Genomic DNA, 18,738 nt, shown 5'->3' with positions numbered 1-18,738 from the left:
AGAGTAGCCTCACCACACACACCCTGACACACAGTGGTGTTAGAAATTATGAGTGTCTGGAATGTGGAAAGAAATTCACCACAAGAGTCACCTCACCAGACACACCCTGACACACAGTGGTGTTAGAAATTATGAGTGTCTGGAATGTGGAAAGAAATTCACCACAAAGTCACCTCACCACACACACCCTGACACACAGTGGTGTTAGAAATTATGAGTGTCTGGAATGTGGAAAGAAATTCACCACAAAGAGTAACCTCACCAAACACACCCTGACACACAGTGGTGTTAGAAATTATGAGTGTCTGGAATGTGGAAAGAAATTCACCACAAGAGTAGCCTCACCACACACACCCTGACACACAGTGGTGTTAGAAATTATGAGTGTCTGGAATGTGGAAAGAAATTCACCACAAAGAGTAGCCTCACCACACACACCCTGACACACAGTGGTGTTAGAAATTATGAGTGTCTGGAATGTGGAAAGAAATTCACCCAAAAGTGTAGCCTCACCACACACACCCTGACACACAGTGGTGTTAGAAATTATGAGTGTCTGGAATGTGGAAAGAAATTCACCACAAAAGTAGCCTCACCACACACACCCTGACACACAGTGGTGTTAGAAATTATGAGTGTCTGGAATGTGGAAAGAAATTCACCACAAAGTCTGATCTCACCACACACACCCTGACACACAGTGGTGTTAGAAATTATGAGTGTCTGGAATGTGGAAAGAAATTCACCACAAAGTAGCCTCACCACACACACCCTGACACACAGTGGTGTTAGAAATTATGAGTGTCTGGAATGTGGAAAGAAATTCACCCAAAAGTAGCCTCACCACACACACCCTGAGACACAGTGGTGTTAGAAATTATGAGTGTCTGGAATGTGGAAAGAAATTCACCACAAAGTCTGATCTCACCACACACACCCTGACACACAGTGGTGTTAGAAATTATGAGTGTGAGGAATGTGGAGTCTGATCTCAAGAAATTCTTCACCAGTGGTGTTAGAAATTATGAGTGTGAGGAGTGTGGCAAGAAATTCTCAACAGACACGCCTTCAGACACACTGGCTTGAGGGAGTTCAAGTGTGATGTTTGTGGCAAGTGTTTCAAGACTAAGAGTGAAATTGCCCAGCATGTGAAGATCCACTTTTGAGGTGGTGTGTTGTGTGGACCGGTGTGGCCACACCCGTGCCTGTGGGAGTGTGTGGTGTTGTTGATGGTGGTGGTGGTGGTTTTTCTCTTTTCTTTCTTCTCTCGCGTTGCCTCACCCCGACCTTGGCCTGACCTTCCAGCCTTTGGTCCTCGGCACAGCCAGGTGAAGCACGCCTTCAGTGGGAACCGGTCTGTCTCCCGAGGGTGTCACCAAGGCTCTCCATCTCCAGCAGGACGTGGCGGGGGTCAAGATGGCAGGCAAGCAAGTAAGTAAGTAAGTGGAAGTAAGTGAAAACATAAGTGGTGGAGGTGATTGGAGTAGTAATACCTTATTCCATTACCTAACCTGGCAGTGCAAGTACCATGTCAGAATCAACACTAAGGACATTGTCACTCACTGTGGTACTAGATACACCTTTTAAAACACAGACAGACAGACCACCACTTAGGGCACTCCCCTTCACCACTGGGGGTGTGGAGGTGTGAGGTGTGAGGCTGCAGGGGTGAGAAGACCATGCATGGTGCTGGCTGGCTGTGAGGACCCTAAAGGACTGTGGTGGTGGTGGTGGTGGTGAGTGTGAGAGGAAGGACGTGGTGGTGAGTGTCAGCGTTCCAGTGTGTGCAGTGTGTGTCCTGTCAGTGTGGCTGATACATGATGCATAGTGTGTACTGGGCTCCTGGAAGGGTGTTCAGTGAAAGATACATAGATACAGGATTGTATATGTATGAATGTATGTAGTGGTTGTATAACAGCAGGATATGGTCTGAGAGGACACACACAGCCCAGGCCAGCCCCCCAGCCCCCCATCACTGTATGTGTCACCACTCAGTGTGTGTGTTGTGTTGAAGATAATGTATTAATGAATGCTTTTGTTTCAGGACGTTGGTGTGTGTTGGATGCCTGCGTGACTCCATGCTACGCTGGCCTGCCACACCACAGGATACATTGATGATAGTGTCACCTCAGCACACACTACACTGTTGTCATGTGTGGCAGTGCCTGTAAGGACACCACACCCTGTGGTCTGTTATTGTAAGGAGTGTGTTTGTTGTATACTGGGATACAAGGTAGAAGGAAGCAGTGTACACCTAGTTTTGTACTTGTTGTATTGTGAGGTGTGTACTTTGTGTATTGTGGGTTGTAAGACTAAGTAGTAGTAGTTTACACCTAGCCTTGTGTATCTTGTGAGGTGTGGACTTTGTTGTATTGGAGTTTGCAGGCAGTGTTGTATGTACTGTGTTTGTGTTGTGAGGTGTAAGGAGCAGACAGAGTGTGTGTGTGAGTGTGTGTGTGTGTGTGTGTGTGTGTGTGTGTGTGTGTGTGTGTGTGTGTGTGTGTGTGTGTGTGTGTGTGTGTGTGTGTGTGTGAGTGAGTCCCTTGATCAAATCACTGCCTGGAGTTTCATTAGGCAACTGGTGTTTGTGTAATTGTAAAGTATCTTTTTATCTCTATAACCATTAACCAGTGCTGCTTTAATGATGTTTTTGACATAATTGGTTTACATCTTAATAATATTTTTAGCCACATATATTTACAGTCTAAAATGTCTGTTTCAATGAGGCATATCTGAGCACTGGTTAACCCCTTCAGTACTGGGACACATTTTACCTTGAGTTTTGGATAAGATTAGACAATTTCACTAACATTAGGAATGGTCTATGAAGGCCACAAGATTGATAACAACAGTCTTCTTTATTTTAATGTGTTGCTGTATAAAATCAGCAAATAGTGAGCAGAATGAATATGGAAATGTTTTGTGGTACTGAAGGGGTTAAGTGTACCTGTGTGTGATGACTGATTCCTTCCAAGGCACCTGTAGATCTGACTGTACTGAGATGTGAAGTTGTGACTAATATATTTTGTTGACCAGTGTTTCTCTTCTTGACCAGATAAGTGGGTGTTCTTTCCTGCCTTCCTCAAAGTATTCCCTAGACAGTTGTGTAGCTGGCCTTGCAGTCCTTTCAATTTCCAGGAGTCTTGAACAGCACACCAGCAAAGATTTTCATAGATTTGTTCCATTACATTGAAGTCAGTGGAATAGTGCAACCTTTTCTGTCCTGAGTGATGGTGTTGTGTCTGTCACTTTCAGCAAGTCGTGTTGTGAAGTTTAACCTTTACTGTCAAAGTCTTGAACTAATAGTGTTCTTCCATCTTTTCTTATCACATTATCCAAGCCCTTAGTCACCATGTGTTTGTCTCAGGTGGCAAATTGGTGACTGTTTTTTCATTTCTTCCACCCCTTGGCATTCCCATTCTACACTTCCTTTACACATATATTATCTTGAACTATTGGTAACACTTCTCCCTGTTTCCCCTTTCTGTCGCTTCTCCAACTTTTACATCCCTCTTCCTTAAAGTAAACATGGACCTGATCCTTTAGTAGTCTCTAACCCCCAATACGCTGGACATCAACCCATTTATATTTGTGAGGTTTACTCTTTTACAGTAAGTTAATGTGCTTTGGGCTCCGAGGCGTCTCCAAGCGCATGGGTTCCAATCCTGTCCACAGTGTGTGTTTTGTCAAGGCTGCCACCAGAGGAAGTTGGTGTGGTGTGGTGTGGCTGAGAGGCAAACAATGACCAGCCATCACAGGTGCGTAGCCAACACAGGCTGCCTCACTGTCCCTCGATAGACCTCTGCGCAGCCAGCCCCGCCACAGCCCACCCTCGCTCACCACTACTGTCCAAGGCCGCAGAGATGGCTAGCCTGTGGTTCTCAAGAGTGTTCCTCCTATTGTTAATCTGTCATTAGAATTGTAGAACCTTCCCTGATAATTTCACTTCATCTACACCAGTCACCCCAAAAATTTGTCCCAGCTGGCATTCGATCATGTTAAGTAAGATATGGCGCCTTTTGCCTACCCCAGATACGTGTAGTAGTAGTAGTAGTAGTAGTAGTATCATTGCTGCATTAATCTGCCCAAAGTTTTTTTTCTTATATTTTTGGTCTTGGTTGGCGCTCTCCTACATGAAAATAAATAAATAAACACATGATATACCAATAAATTGTCCTAAGTGTCAACAATGTTTATCAAGAAAATACCTTACAAAGTCTTCATAAACACTATCATCATTATCATTACCTCAATACAAGACTCACGACCTAACCTAACCTAATCTAACAAACACGCACACGAAATATACCACTGAAAAAATAAAATAAAATAAAAATAATGAGACTTAGTATAGGCTGTGCATGGTGACAATTCACTGCATAGGCCTAGGCTGTGGTCAGAAGTCCATTGAGGCGTCCTTCTTTTCTATATCCACCTTTAACGTTCATGCTCCTTTCAACACTGATGGACTGAGATGTAGACCACTGAACACAGAGAAATTAATTATGTGACGCTTTCAACCCCTTCAGTACTGGGATGCATTTTCACCGCGAGTTTTGTGTACCATTAGACCATTTTATTGGCATTAGCAAGGGTGTATGGAGGGCAGAAGATTAATGGCCACAGTCTTCACTGTTTTAATTGAGTTTTGTGTACCATTAGACCATTTTATTGGCATTAGCAAGGGTCTATGGAGGTCAGAAGATTAATGGCCACAGTCTTCACTATTTTAATTGAGTTTTGTGTACCATTAGACCATTTTATTGGCATTAGCAAGGGTCTATGGAGGGCAGAAGATTAATGGCCACAGTCTTCACTATTTTAATCGAGTTTTGTGTACCATTAGACCATTTTATTGGCATTAGCAAGGGTCTATGGAGGGCAGAAGATTAATGGCCACAGTCTTCACTATTTTAATCGAGTTTTGTGTACCATTAAACCATTTTATTGGCATTAGCAAGACTCTATGGAGGGCAGAAGATTAATGGCCACAGTCTTCACTATTTTAATTGAGTTATGTGTACCATTAGACCATTTTATTGGCATTAGGAAGGGTCTATGGAGGGCAGAAGATTAATGGCCACAGTCTTCACTATTTCAATTGAGTTTTGTGTACCATTAGACCATTTTCTTGACAATAGGAAGGGTCTATGGAGGTCAGAAGATTAATGGCCACAGTCTTCACTATTTCAGTTGAGTTATGTGTACCACTAGACCATTTTATTGACATTAGGAAATATCTATGGAGGTTAAAATATTAATGGCAACAGTCTTCACTATTTTAATCGAGTTTTGTGTACCAGACCATTTTATTGGCATTAGGAAGGGTCTATGGAGGGCAGAATATTAATGACCACTGTCTTCACTATTTCAATCACCACTTAAGTATCTGAAGCTGTATAAAATCACCAAATAGTAAGCAGAATGAATATGGAAATACGCCATAGTACTTAAAGGGTTAATGGGCAGTCTAACCCTCCACCTCGTGACATAATTTCTCTTATTCTTAGTTTTACAGCCTTGAAGTATGCACAAGAAACAGCACACCATTAATTTATCCTTTTATCTTTATTTGTGGGTAAAGTGAGTGTGTGTACGCCGCTAAACAATGACAAAATAGTTAAATGGCAGTTTGCTTTAGTTCATCCCTCCGCTTTCCTTCTGCTAATATGGCGGATGTTGTGTAGAAAAGCGACGCCTTGTGTGTGTGTCCTGTCGCCCTATATAGTTCCTACCCACTAGCCTACTGTCACGCTGGGAAGCTAGGCCTATACGTGGGGACTCGGGAGGTGTACTTGTGGTGGTGGTGGCTGGTCCGGAATGCGTACCGGCCAGTCGTTCCTGAGGCTGGCAGGGAGACAGGGAGGCAGGGAGGAACACCGGAGCATTGTTGTGCCACTGTACGGTAGGTGAAGCAGTGTTTGGTGTTCTGGGTGGAGCGAGGGGGGTAGTGTTGGGCGTGGTGCGTGGAGTGAGGGCGTTGGGTGGAGCGAGGGGGTAGTGTTGGGCGTGGGGCATAGGGCGTGGAATGAGGTGGGGGGCGTTGGACGTGAGGTGGAGCGAGGCGGGGGCGGTGGTGGCCCTCACATAGCTCAACCTCTCTCTGTAGGGCCCCCTTGGGATGATAGGCCTGGTGGTTACCCTGGCTAGTGGTGGTGGTGGTGGTGGTGGGCAGCCAGCAGCAGGGTTCCAGACAGACACAAGGGAGGGGTGGTGTGTAGTAGTAGTAGTAGTAGTAGTAGTAGTAGTAGTAGTAGTAGAAGTGTTTTCTGCATTAGTGGAGGCCCGGATCACCACTATACACCACAGCTCCATTAGTCATTAACCTCTGGAATTCTCAGCCCTCCTATATTGTCCTGGCTCTTACCTTATCCTCGTTTAAAAGACTTCTTGCTAGTCATCTGCGGGACGGTCTGAATATCAATTACTCACAGGAAAATCCTCATAATTGCTCAAAAGACATTCCACAGTATTTTGCATCGGCTTGTGTTATTGTTAGTAGAAATATCTCACTCTACTGTGGCATGTTGGCATGTTTGGAGCTCCTTCCCAGAGGAGCTCATTGTGGTAACACGGCTACCTACTCTACAGCTTCACTGCCGCGGGTGTCTCCCAGTGTACAGTGTGTGTGGTGAAGGCCGTGATGGATGGATCTTGGTGGTGAGTGTCCTTTGTGGGGCTCCAGTGTGCCGGTGGTGTGTGTTACCCTGTCAGTGGAGGTGCCAGCAGTACTAGGTGCTCCAGGTGTGGCACAGTGGTAGGATGGCAGCTTTCTCAAGGCTCAGCAAGCACTGTGCAATACTGGCATGTAGGGTCCTGCTGAGGAGTGTGGGACTGAGGCTTTCCCCTGCCAGTTGTCTTGCATTGGAGGTGACGTGGCTGCTGGTGTTTGCCGTTGGTCCTAGTCAGTGATGCACCACACAAGTGAGTGTGAGGAGTGTGGCAAAAGATTCTCTATCATTAGTGCTCTCAACAGACATGCCTTCAGACACACTGGCTTGAGGGAGTTCAAGTGTGATGTCTGTGGCAAGTGTTTTAATTGATTTTATTTGTGGTTTGTCGTTGATTTGGCTTATTATGAAAGTGTTGCGTTCTTGTGTGTCCGGATGAAGTGTGTTCTGCAGGACGAGCAACACAACCAGTAAAACATAGGAAAGAGAAAAGTGTTTTGCTCAAATACATCAGTGAACCAGTTGTATGGACAAGAGAGAGAGAGAGAGAGTTGCTGATTCTGAAGTTTATTATTATTATTACTATTATATTTTGCTGATGTAAAGGTTGACTGACTTATTTCAATACAGTGTAAAGGAAACACAGAAGGAAGCAGGCAGGGAGTTCAGGAGGGTGCCAGGGAAAGGGATGAAAGATTGAGAGTACTGGTCAACTCTTGCATTGGGGAGGTGGACAGAGTAGTGGTGAAGGATTGAGAGTACTGGTCAACTCTTGCATTGGGGAGGTGGACAGAATAGAGCTCGTAACATTTGAAGCTCTTATAAATTTATCTTTCCTGTGATTGCAGTGGGTGTGTCTTTGGTATTGGCAGGGAGGTATCGAGACATTTGCTCCACAACTTTGGCTGACGCTTTTACACATTCTAGAGAGCCAGCATTCAAGTGGGCCTTTTTTTTAATCTTTCTTTTTTTTTGCCCTTGGCTGGCCCTCTGCTGGCTCAGTATCCTTTTCTTCAATGTCACATCTATAAAAGTGCCGTCGAAGTGCCAGTACTGAAGCGCTTTTAAATTCTGTCTGTCCTGTGATTTGGGGGCTGTCTTTGTTATTGTATAACTGTCTGTGGTGTTTTGGCTTTCCTCACTGACTAACTGGTCTTGCACATTAGTCGTACTGGTCTTGCTAACCCAGTATTTCTTACCACATTCCTCACACTCATGATTTTGAAGACCACTGTGCGTCAGGGCATGTCTAATGAGGCGAGACTTTCTGATACATTTCTTACCACCTCCTCACAGATCAGTTTCTTCACCTCTTCATAGATACAACATAAAAGACAACTATAATTCTTCCTCAAAACAAGCCAAACCAAAAAAACAAACCTTCTCTGAACCAGAACACCAGCACATATCATCCAAACTGACTGACTTTTCTCTACTTTGAAAGCAGGCAAACCACCACTGCATCTCCCCTTCCAACAGCCAGCAGAGGGCAGGGTGGGTAGGAAGGCAGGCAGGCAGGTAGGGTGCAGGCAGGGAAGTTTTTAATCTGTACTTCTCTCAGGAGCACCAAGCCATGAGTGCTTTCCTGGTCCCTGAGTGAGGCAGGGATGTGTGCTTGCTCCATCACTTTTCAACACTTGCATGGACTGGGTACTAGGCAGAGTTGTAGACCAGAGTCACTGTGGAGCAACATAGTCATGGAGTATTTTGGGGAAATACGCTAAAATATGTGGAGTATTTAAACTTTAACAGTGTGCAGCCCCCCCCCCCCTCTCTCTCTCTCTCTCTCTCTCTCTCTCTCTCTCTCTCTCTCTCTCTCTCTCTCTCTCTCTCTCTCTCTCTCTCTCTCTCAGCAGCGCAGTGTTGTATCTCTTGCTGTCTTCTACCGCTATTTTCATGCCAACTGCTCTTCAGGTCTAGGTAACAGCATGCCTCCCCCCCCACCACTACACTTTCTTCCTTCTCTCACCTCTAATCTGTCCACCTCTCTGATGCAAGAGTTAACCAGTACTCTCAGTCACTCATCCCTTTCTCTGGTACACTCTGGGACTCCCTGCCTGCTTCTGTGTTTCCACCTTCCTGGGACTTGAACTCTTTCAAGAGGAAGGTTCCAACACATTTATCCTCTCAAGTTTCATTTTTCTCTTTGTCATTCACCTAGGGACTGCCACCAAGTGGGCCATTTGTTCTCCTTAGAATTACTGTTGGCCGTGGCCAGTGTCCAGTGTCCGGTGGCTCTCAGTGTCCTCACCATCACTGTTGTTGCAGGTGTCCAGGCCGGGTGCCCTGCTGGGCTCTGACGTGGCTCCATCCGGCCAGCTGCCCAGAGGGTTCCTGCAGTGGAGGGGTGAGGCCCAGCAGCAGCATGAGTGAACAGCAGCAGCAGCAGCAGTCTGCCTCAGGTGTGGGGAGGTCCAGGCATGGTGCCAAGAATGACCTGGAGGCAGGCAGCTCCACCCACAGAGGAGAGAGAAAGTTTGTGTGTCAGCTGTGTGATAAAAGTTTTACATCCAGAAAAGGACTTAGACTACACACCCTGACACACAGTGGTGTTAGAAATTATGAGTGTCTGGAATGTGGAAAGAAATTCACCACAAAGAGTCACTTCACCACACACACCCTGACACACAGTGGTGTTAGAAATTATGAGTGTCTGGAATGTGGAAAGAAATTCACCACAAAGAATAACCTCACCACACACACCCTGACACACAGTGGTGTTAGAAATTATGAGTGTCTGGAATGTGGAAAGAAATTCACCACAAAGGGTAACCTCACCACACACACCCTGACACACAGTGGTGTTAGAAATTATGAGTGTCTGGAATGTGGAAAGAAATTCACCACAAAGAGTAACCTCACCACACACACCCTGAGACACAGTGGTGTTAGAAATTATGAGTGTCTGGAATGTGGAAAGAAATTCACCACAAAGAGTCACCTCACCACACACACCCTGACACACAGTGGTGTTAGAAATTATGAGTGTCTGGAATGTGGAAAGAAATTCACCACAAAGTCTGATCTCACCAAACACACCCTGACACACAGTGGTGTTAGAAATTATGAGTGTCTGGAATGTGGAAAGAAATTCACCACAAAGAGTAACCTCACCACACACACCCTGACACACAGTGGTGTTAGAAATTATGAGTGTCTGGAATGTGGAAAGAAATTCACCACAAAGAGTAACCTCACCACACACACCCTGACACACAGTGGTGTTAGAAATTATGAGTGTCTGGAATGTGGAAAGAAATTCACCACAAAGAGTAACCTCACCAAACACACCCTGACACACAGTGGTGTTAGAAATTATGAGTGTCTGGAATGTGGAAAGAAATTCACCCAAAAGAGTAGCCTCACCACACACACCCTGAGACACAGTGGTGTTAGAAATTATGAGTGTCTGGAATGTGGAAAGAAATTCACCACAAAAGTAGCCTCACCACACACACCCTGACACACAGTGGTGTTAGAAATTATGAGTGTCTGGAATGTGGAAAGAAATTCACCCAAAAGTATAACCTCACCACACACACTCTGACACACAGTGGTGTTAGAAATTATGAGTGTCTGGAATGTGGAAAGAAATTCACCACAAAGAGTAGCCTCACCACACACACCCTGACACACAGTGGTGTTAGAAATTATGAGTGTCTGGAATGTGGAAAGAAATTCACCACAAAGTCTGAGCCTCACCACACACACCCTGACACACAGTGGTGTTAGAAATTATGAGTGTCTGGAATGTGGCAAGAAATTCACCACAAAGTATGAACTCACCTCACACACCCTGACACACAGTGGTGTTAGAAATTATGAGTGTCTGGAATGTGGAAAGAAATTCACCAAAAGTAGCCTCACCAGACACACCCTGACACACAGTGGTGTTAGAAATTATGAGTGTCTGGAATGTGGAAAGAAATTCACCACAAAGTCTGATCTCACCACACACACCCTGACACACAGTGGTGTTAGAAATTATGAGTGTGAGGAGTGTGGCAAGAAATTCTTCACCATTAGTGCTCTCAACAGACACGCCTTCAGACACACTGGCTTGAGGGAGTTCAAGTGTGATGTTTGTGGCAAGTGTTTCAAGACTAAGGGTGAAATTGCCCAGCATGTGAAGATCCACTTTTGAGGTGGTGTGTTGTGTGGACCGGTGGGGCCACACCCGTGCCTGTGGGAGTGTGTGGTGGTGGTGGTGGTGGTGGTGGTTTTTCTCTTTTCTTTCTTCTCTCGCGTTGCCTCACCCCGACCTTGGCCTGACCTTCCAGCCTTTGGTCCTCGGCACAGCCAGGTGAAGCACGCCTTCAGTGGGAACCGGTCTGTCTCCCGAGGGTGTCACCAAGGCTCTCCATCTCCAGCAGGACGTGGCGGGGGTCAAGATGGCAGGCAAGCAAGTAAGTAAGTGGAAGTAAGAGTGAAAACATAAGTGGTGGAGGTGATTGGAGTAGTAATACCTTATTCCATTACCTAACCTGGCAGTGCAAGTACCATGTCAGAATCAACACTAAGGACATTGTCACTCACTGTGGTACTAGATACACCTTTTAAAACACAGACAGACAGACCACCACTTAGGGCACTCCCCTTCACCACTGGGGGTGTGGAGGTGTGAGGTGTGAGGCTGCAGGGGTGAGAAGACCATGCATGGTGCTGGCTGGCTGTGAGGACCCTAAAGGACTGTGGTGGTGGTGGTGGTGGTGAGTGTGAGAGGAAGGACGTGGTGGTGAGTGTCAGCGTTCCAGTGTGTGCAGTGTGTGTCCTGTCAGTGTGGCTGATACATGATGCATAGTGTGTACTGGGCTCCTGGAAGGGTGTTCAGTGAAAGATACATAGATACAGGATTGTATATGTATGAATGTATGTAGTGGTTGTATAACAGCAGGATATGGTCTGAGAGGACACACACAGCCCAGGCCAGCCCCCCAGCCCCCCATCACTGTATGTGTCACCACTCAGTGTGTGTGTTGTGTTGAAGATAATGTATTAATGAATGCTTTTGTTTCAGGACGTTGGTGTGTGTTGGATGCCTGCGTGACTCCATGCTACGCTGGCCTGCCACACCACAGGATACATTGATGATAGTGTCACCTCAGCACACACTACACTGTTGTCATGTGTGGCAGTGCCTGTAAGGACACCACACCCCTGTGGTCTGTTATTGTAAGGAGTGTGTTTGTTGTATACTGGGATACAAGGTAGAAGGAAGCAGTGTACACCTAGTTTTGTACTTGTTGTATTGTGAGGGGTGTGTACTTTGTGTATTGTGGGTTGTAAGACTAAGTAGTAGTAGTTTACACCTAGCCTTGTGTATCTTGTGAGGGGTGTGGACTTTGTTGTATTGGAGTTTGCAGGCAGTGTTGTATGTACTGTGTTTGTGTTGTGAGGTGTAAGGAGAGGCAGACACTTGTAGTGTGTGTGTGTGTGTGTGTGTTTGTGTGTGTTTGTGTGTGTGTGTGTGTGTGTGTGTGTGTGAGTGTGAGTGTGTGTGTGAGTGAGTCCCTTGATCAAATCACTGCCTGGAAATTCATTAGGCAACTGGTGTTTGTGTAATTGTAAAGTATCTTTTTATCTCTATAACCATTAACCAGTGCTGCTTTAATGATGTTTTTGACATAATTGGTTTACATCTTAATAATATTTTTAGCCACATATATTTACAGTCTAAAATGTCTGTTTCAATGAGGCATATCTGAGCACTGGTTAACCCCTTCAGTACTGGGACACATTTTTACCTTGAGTTTTGGATAAGATTAGACAATTTCACTAACATTAGGAATGGTCTATGAAGGCCACAAGATTGATAACAACAGTCTTCTTTATTTTAATGTGTTGCTGTATAAAATCAGCAAATAGTGAGCAGAATGAATATGGAAATGTTTTGTGGTACTGAAGGGGTTAAGTGTACCTGTGTGTGATGACTGATTCCTTCCAAGGCACCTGTAGATCTGACTGTACTGAGATGTGAAGTTGTGACTAATATATTTTTGTTGACCAGTGTTTCTCTTCTTGACCAGATAAGTGGGTGTTCTTTCCTGCCTTCCCTCAAAGTATTCCCTAGACAGTTGTGTAGCTGGCCTTGCAGTCCTTTCAATTTCCAGGAGTCTTGAACAGCACACCAGCAAAGATTTTCATAGATTTGTTCCATTACATTGAAGTCAGTGGAATAGTGCAACCTTTTCTGTCCTGAGTGATGGTGTTGTGTCTGTCACTTTCAGCAAGTCGTGTTGTGAAGTTTAACCTTTACTGTCAAAGTCTTGAACTAATAGTGTTCTTCCATCTTTTCTTATCACATTATCCAAGCCCTTAGTCACCATGTGTTTGTCTCAGGTGGCAAATTGGTGACTGTTTTTTCATTTCTTCCACCCCTTGGCATTCCCATTCTACACTTCCTTTACACATATATTATCTTGAACTATTGGTAACACTTCTCCCTGTTTCCCCTTTCTGTCGCTTCTCCAACTTTTACATCCCTCTTCCTTAAAGTAAACATGGACCTGATCCTTTAGTAGTCTCTAACCCCCAATACGCTGGACATCAACCCATTTATATTTGTGAGGTTTACTCTTTTACAGTAAGTTAATGTGCTTTGGGCTCCGAGGCGTCTCCAAGCGCATGGGTTCGAATCCTGTCCACAGTGTGTGTTTTGTCAAGGCTGCCACCAGAGGAAGTTGGTGTGGTGTGGTGTGGCTGAGAGGCAAACAATGACCAGCCATCACAGGTGCGTAGCCAACACAGGCTGCCTCACTGTCCCTCGATAGACCTCTGCGCAGCCAGCCCCGCCACAGCCCACCCCTCGCTCACCACTACTGTCCAAGGCCGCAGAGATGGCTAGCCTGTGGTTCTCAAGAGTGTTCCTCCTATTGTTAATCTGTCATTAGAGTTGTAGAACCTTCCCTGATAATTTCACTTCATCTACACCAGTCACCCCAAAAATTTGTCCCAGCTGGCATTCGATCATGTTAAGTAAGATATGGCGCCTTTTGCCTACCCCAGATACGCGTAGTAGTAGTAGTAGTAGTAGTAGTATCATTGCTGCATTAATCTGCCCAAAGTTTTTTTTTTCTTATATTTTTTGGTCTTGGTTGGCGCTCTCCTACATGAAAAATAAATAAATAAACACATGATATACCAATAAATTGTCCTAAGTGTCAACAATGTTTATCAAGAAAATACCTTACAAAGTCTTCATAAACACTATCATCATTATCATTACCTCAATACAAGACTCACGACCTAACCTAACCTAATCTAACAAACACGCACACGAAATATACCACTGAAAAAATAAAATAAAATAAAAATAATGAGACTTAGTATAGGCTGTGCATGGTGACAATTCACTGCATAGGCCTAGGCTGTGGTCAGAAGTCCATTGAGGCGTCCTTCTTTTCTATATCCACCTTTAACGTTCATGCTCCTTTCAACACTGATGGACTGAGATGTAGACCACTGAACACAGAGAAATTAATTATGTGACGCTTTCAACCCCTTCAGTACTGGGATGCATTTTCACCGCGAGTTTTGTGTACCATTAGACCATTTTATTGGCATTAGCAAGGGTGTATGGAGGGCAGAAGATTAATGGCCACAGTCTTCACTGTTTTAATTGAGTTTTGTGTACCATTAGACCATTTTATTGGCATTAGCAAGGGTGTATGGAGGGCAGAAGATTAATGGCCACAGTCTTCACTATTTTAATTGAGTTTTGTGTACCATTAGACCATTTTATTGGCATTAGCAAGGGTCTATGGAGGTCAGAAGATTAATGGCCACAGTCTTCACTATTTTAATCGAGTTTTGTGTACCATTAGACCATTTTATTGGCATTAGCAAGGGTCTATGGAGGGCAGAAGATTAATGGCCACAGTCTTCACTATTTTAATCGAGTTTTGTGTACCATTAAACCATTTTATTGGCATTAGCAAGACTCTATGGAGGGCAGAAGATTAATGGCCACAGTCTTCACTATTTTAATTGAGTTATGTGTACCATTAGACCATTTTATTGGCATTAGGAAGGGTCTATGGAGGGCAGAAGATTAATGGCCACAGTCTTCACTATTTCAATTGAGTTTTGTGTACCATTAGACCATTTTCTTGACAATAGGAAGGGTCTATGGAGGTCAGAAGATTAATGGCCACAGTCTTCACTATTTCAATTGAGTTATGTGTACCACTAGACCATTTTATTGACATTAGGAAATATCTATGGAGGTTAAAGTATTAATGGCAACAGTCTTCACTATTTTAATCGAGTTTTGTGTACCAGACCATTTTATTGGCATTAGGAAGGGTCTATGGAGGGCAGAATATTAATGGCCACTGTCTTCACTATTTCAATCACCACTTAAGTATCTGAAGCTGTATAAAATCACCAAATAGTAAGCAGAATGAATATGGAAATACGCCATAGTACTTAAAGGGTTAATGGGCAGTCTAACCCTCCACATCGTGACATAATTTTTCTTATTCTTAGTTTTACAGCCTTGAAGTATGCACAACAAACAGCACACCATTAATTCATCCTTTTATCTTTATTTGTGGGTAAAGTGAGTGTGTGTACGCCGCTAAACAATGACAAAATAGTTAAATGGCAGTTTGCTTTAGTTCATCCCTCCGCTTTCCTTCTGCTAATATGGCGGATGTTGTGTAGAAAAGCGACGCCTTGTGTGTGTGTCCTGTCGCCCTATATAGTTCCTACCCACTAGCCTACTGTCACGCTGGGAAGCTAGGCCTATACGTGGGGACTCGGGAGGTGTACTTGTGGTGGTGGTGGCTGGTCCGAATGCGTACCGGCCAGTCGTTCCTGAGGCTGGCAGGGAGACAGGGAGGCAGGAGGAACACCGGAGCATTGTTGTGCCACTGTACGGTAGGTGAAGCAGTGTTTGGTGTTCTGGGTGGAGCGAGGGGGGTAGTGTTGGGCGTGGTGCGTGGAGTGAGGGCGTTGGGTGGAGCGAGGGGGGGGGTAGTGTTGGGCGTGGGGCATAGGGCGTGGAATGAGGTGGGGGGCGTTGGACGTGAGGTGGAGCGAGGCGGGGGCGGTGGTGGCCCTCACATAGCTCAACCTCTCTCTGTAGGGCCCCCTTGGGATGATAGGCCTGGTGGTTACCCTGGCTAGTGGTGGTGGTGGTGGTGGTGGTGGGCAGCCAGCAGCAGGGTTCCAGACAGACACAAGGGAGGGGTGGTGTGTAGTAGTAGTAGTAGTAGTAGTAGTAGTAGTAGAAGTGTTTTCTGCATTAGTGGAGGCCCGGATCACCACTATACACCACAGCTCCATTAGTCATTAACCTCTGGAATTCTCAGCCCTCCTATATTGTCCTGGCTCTTACCTTATCCTCGTTTAAAAGACTTCTTGCTAGTCATCTGCGGGACGGTCTGAATATCAATTACTCACAGGAAAATCCTCATAATTGCTCAAAAGACATTCCACAGTATTTTGCATCGGCTTGTGTTATTGTTAGTAGAAATATCTCACGGTGGGTGGAGCCAGGAAGTTGTATGGCAGATTGGCCTGGCCCGCGGCGCTGTTTGCACCTGTGCAGACGGACAAAGGTTCGGATCTTCAAGTCGCTGGTGATCCCTGTCTTACTCTGTGGTTGTGAGACATGGACACTGAAGAGGTAAATTGATGTCTTTGGTAGTCAGTGCCTTGGCAGCATCACTGGATACCACTGGTGTGTCTTTGTGTCAAATCAGTGAGTGCCCTGTCAGACTGATCAAAGACCCTGTACCACCATACTCCGTCACCGCCAACTGTGACTATATGGACATGTGGCACGCTGTCCGGAAGCCCATCCTGCGTGTTGGGTTGTCTCTGAAAGGGATAACCCAGCATGGAGGAGGCCAAGGGGACGTCCACACAACTCATGGCTGCGACAAGTCCATGCCTCCTGCTGGGAGTTACTTGGAATGAGAAGGGAGCCTGCATGAAGACTTGCCAGTTGTGACTGCCTGGAATGGCGCCATAGGGTAGGTGAGGTGATGTGTCCCCCGGCATATTACCCCATGATTGATTGATTGATGGTGTTGGGCTTGTCTTGAGGCAAAAGAATGTGGTGCTATAGCAATTGGGAGGAATGTTGATGTTGTCAGAGAGGTAGACAACCTTAGGGGTTTGGTCACAGCGTCCATCATGGGGATTGCAGTGTGCTCATGTGTCCATATCTTGATTTTGAGAGGCCTGAGGACATCCATTCCGAGTATTCCATCAATTCCTGACAGGCTGTTTATGATGAGGAGTGATGTTCCGACACTATGTTATTCTCCCACTCGAGTGATAGCTGCATGTGGCCAACACTACCGCTGTTCCAGCACGGCAAGTTGTCCTTGTTACCTGGCACAGGAAACAGTGATCATGAAGGTGGTTCTCTCAAGGCAAGGCCCGCCAGTGCACTCCAGCGGTGCTGATCCTTGCAGTTAACCCAGTGTGGTTAACTCGAATGTGAGTGGTAAGTCCCTTGGTTTGTGTCGCTGACCCTTGCGGTCGTCCCAAAGCTGTTGGTGGAGTGCAGCAATTGTGGCTTCACACTGCTCCAGGTGAGTAGGCTCAAATCTATGCAGGCACCACGCCACAACCAAAGGTGGTAGAATCTGCATCATTTGGTGGTGACGTCCTGCTTCTTTGCCTCAGTGAGGAGAGGCCTAGATCGACTGTGTGACTGTGGGATGTACGTCCTGACCCTCCGCCTCACAATTATCAAGTACATTATTCAAGTGTTCTCGTCGAGGTACCTGGGACAAGTCGAGCACACACCAAGTCGAGCGGCATACCAACTCAAGTGTCATTGCAGCAAACTTTTTCCTCCAAAAATTTACCCAGATTGATGGAAGAACAGTACACACACACACACACACACACACACACACACACACACACACACACACACACACACACACACACACACACACACACACACACACACTGGGCCAGCGGAGGGAAGGACCGCATGTGTGCTCACCTTGGTGGTTGTTGGTCAATTTAATCCTTGAGTACGGGGCATTGATTTACTTTCCGTGTGTTACAGCGGGGAAAAATCGCACCCGTCAAAAATGCTAAAAATATTTTCCTTATAAAAGTATATTTCTTTGTTGTTCTGAGTACAACGCTGTAGTTTTCAACATGTCATCACCTCTCACACCAAAGACATTGCATGCCAAAAAACTCTCCCTGAACCCAAGGCAGAACCCACTGCTAAGAAATACCCCCCCCCCAACCTCCAATGACACAGCACACATGCTCTCTCTCTCTCTCTCTCTCTCTCTCTCTCTCTCTCTCTCTCTCTCTCTCTCTCTCTCTCTCTCTCTCCTTTTGGGCATTTGAATTTTGTGTAAAAGTAGGAACTCTTGCACTTTCCTGTCAAGAAAATGCAAACTCGGATATATGAAGTGATGTGTGAAACAGGAAAAGAAATACAAACCACATATTACAAGTATTGTGGATTTGTACAATAATTGGAATGTGGCAACTCTTATTAGCAATGGGATTCACGTGACTTGGCCGACAAGCACAGTCCTGTAGAGGCAACCAGGGGTGACACACACCAACGCTGCATTGCTCCAGGGGAATATGCTACGTGAGGAGGTTTATGAACGTCGCTGTGAGGGTTGGTCTCTGTCTCTCAGGTCACTATCAGAATCACTACTGGAGTCTTCACTTTCTTCTGTCTCAATAAAAAATTCACTGTCTTCATTATCACTGTCCTCAATGTCATTATACTGACAACATCACTCGGAGTACCATTTCCTCCCTCTGGGTCATGGAGGTTCCCCTTGAACGGTAGGCAGCATTACATTTTATTTATTTATTTATTTATTACACAGTATTGTTCCAAGTTGGGTTAGGACTGGTTAGCATTCCTGAGTGGGTCCAGGGGCTAGGTAAGGTTACATTAAGGGGACTGTCCAGTGGCCATGGTACTGAAAAATATGAAAAATATTGAAAATCCCCAAAACACCACCAGAGCATCCCCGAACATATGGCAACATAGTCATGGAGTATTTTGGGGAAATACGCTAAAATATGTGGAGTATTTAAACTTTAACAGTGTGCAGCCTCT

The 18,738-nt window shown here is 45.4% G+C and overlaps 1 long non-coding RNA gene and 1 pseudogene across 1 annotated transcript; both read left to right on the top strand.

Moving 5' to 3' along the window:
* The first annotated feature begins 10,560 nt into the window (after positions 1-10,560).
* LOC123502815 lies at positions 10,561-11,896 on the top strand. Its single transcript, XR_006674226.1, has 2 exons — positions 10,561-11,077; positions 11,689-11,896. It is a non-coding gene; the product is annotated as an uncharacterized LOC123502815 (long non-coding RNA).
* A 5,111-nt stretch (positions 11,897-17,007) lies between these two features.
* Positions 17,008-17,129, top strand: LOC123507336 (annotated as a pseudogene).
* Positions 17,130-18,738: the final 1,609 nt, after the last annotated feature.

The sequence above is a fragment of the Portunus trituberculatus genome, chromosome 2 (genome assembly GCF_017591435.1).
Source record: "Portunus trituberculatus isolate SZX2019 chromosome 2, ASM1759143v1, whole genome shotgun sequence".
NCBI lineage: Eukaryota > Metazoa > Arthropoda > Malacostraca > Decapoda > Portunidae > Portunus > Portunus trituberculatus.
This window is presented reverse-complemented; position numbering and strand designations above follow the sequence as displayed.